General features: G+C 44.3%; 1 non-coding gene across 1 annotated transcript; it reads left to right on the top strand.

Annotated features, from left to right (window-relative positions):
• Positions 1-1,883: 1,883 nt before the first annotated feature.
• LOC141709759 (small nucleolar RNA R71) lies at positions 1,884-1,990 on the top strand. Its single transcript, XR_012570321.1, has one exon. It is a non-coding gene; the product is annotated as a small nucleolar RNA R71 (small nucleolar RNA).
• Positions 1,991-2,197: the final 207 nt, after the last annotated feature.

Genomic DNA, 2,197 nt, shown 5'->3' with positions numbered 1-2,197 from the left:
CACCTAAAAAAGCATACCTCAAGTGTTCAGGTAATGGTTTTAGCTCCAAGGTAGGTGCTTCCTCTATTGATGGTTTGAGCTTCCCTTCAGCATTCTTAAGGTCAGAAGTACCAAGAGATTCAAATGGTATGTCGAGCTTTCGCTTCCATGGAGAAGCGTTCAGATATTGTAATTGCTCGTTGCTATCTTCATCATCGCTGTCAAAATCCCCCACTAAGGCCTTTTCCAATGCATCAGACATTAGCATGTGATCGAGTTCCGAAGTAACCACAGAATCAATCACATCCACTTTTAAGCACTCCTCATCTTCTGTAGGGAATTTCATTGCCTTGAATATGTTGAAGGTCACATCCTGATCTTGGACCCGCATAGTAAGTTCCCCTTTTTGCACATCTATCAAAGTACGGCCAGTAGCCAAGAAAGGCCTCCCCAAGGTTATGGGAATCTTCTTATCTTCCTCAAAATCCAGAATAACAAAATCTGCAGGAAAGAAGAGCTTATCCACCTTGACGAGCACATCCTCAACTATGCCCCTTGGGTAAGTAATGGAACGGTCCGCCAATTGTAGCGACATGTATGTGGGTTTTGGATCAGGCAGATCCAGCTTTTTAAAGATCGACAACGGCATCAGATTAATGCTTGCTCCCAAATCACAAAGGCACTTGTCAAAAGTTAGATTGCCAATGGTGCAAGGAATGGTGAAGCTTCCTGGATCTTTCAGTTTTGGTGGTAACTTTTGTTGCAGAACCGCGCTGCATTCTTCCGTGAGAGCAACGGTTTCAAGGTCATCCAGTTTCACCTTCCTTGAAAGAATAGTCTTCATAAACTTCGCATAACTAGGCATTTGTTCCAGAGCCACAGCGAAAGGTATATTGATGTGAAGTTTCTTAAACACCTCCAGAAACTTCCCGAACTGTCTATCCAGCTTTTGTTGCTGCATTCTCTTAGGAAAAGGTGGTGGAGGATAGAGCTGTTTCTCCCCTGTATTAGCCTCAGGCAGAGTGTGTTCAACAGTAGTCTTCTTTGGTTCCGCCGCTTTCTCCTTTTGCTTAGATTCTTCATCTCTAACTTCAGCTTCGACTTCTTTTGCCTTTTCAGCATCAGCTACTTTTCCAGACCTTAAGGTAATAGCCTTGACTTGCTCTTTAGCTTCCTTCCTGCCTGGTACTTCCGTGTCACTGGGAAGAGTGCCAGGTTGACGATTGAGCACTGCATTGGCTAATTGACCGATTTGATTTTCCAAGGTCTTGATAGAAACCGCCTGACTCTTGCACAACAGCTTAAGTTCCTCAAAATCAGCACTAGTAGGTACAGCTACACTTCCCTGTTGAGGATATGATTGCCTTGTAGCATACTGCTGTGGTTGCTGGAATCCAGGTGGGTTAAACTGTTTACTTACTCCTTGCTGATATGGTGGCTGAATAGCATTCTGATTATTCCCCCAGCTAAAATTTGGATGATTTCTGTTGTTAGGATGATAGGTCGCTGGCACAGGCTGCTGTTGTCGCTGATAATTATTCACATACTGAACAGATTCGTTGATAAGAGAACACTGATCCGTAGCATGAGAACCTGCACAAAGCTCACAAACCATAGCTATTTGATTAACTCCATACGTAGCCAAAGAATCAACCTTCATTGATAGCGCTTGGAGCTGGGCTGCAATAGCGGTGGCTGCATCAACTTCCAGAATACCTGCTACCTTGCTTGACGTCATCCTCTGAGTTGGGTTTTGATGCTCATTTGCAGCCATTGTCTCTATAAGATTATACGCCTCAGTATAGCTTTTAGCCCATAAGGCGCCTCCAGCTGCCGCATCGAGCATGGGCCGAGATTGGGCCCCCAAACCATTATAAAAACCAGTGATTACCATCCAATCCGGCATTCCATGATGTGGACATTTTCTCAACATTTCCTTGTAGCGTTCACAAGCCTCGCACATAGATTCTGTAGGTTGCTGCGCAAACTAAGTAAGAGCACTCCTCATAGCAGCAGTCTTTGCCATTGGATAAAACTTCACCAGAAACTTTTGCGCAAGATCTTGCCACGTAGTGATGGACCCAGCTGGTTCAGAATGTAACCAGTCTTTAGCCTTATCCCTCAGTGAGAATGGGAAAAGCCTCAACTTGATAGCCTCATCAGTCACGCCATTATACTTAAAAGTGCTGCAGATCTCGACAAAATTCCTTATATGCAT

This window comes from Apium graveolens, chromosome 2 (genome assembly GCF_009905375.1).
Source record: "Apium graveolens cultivar Ventura chromosome 2, ASM990537v1, whole genome shotgun sequence".
NCBI lineage: Eukaryota > Viridiplantae > Streptophyta > Magnoliopsida > Apiales > Apiaceae > Apium > Apium graveolens.
Note: the sequence above shows the minus strand (reverse complement) of the source record. Positions and strands in the feature narration are given on the sequence as shown.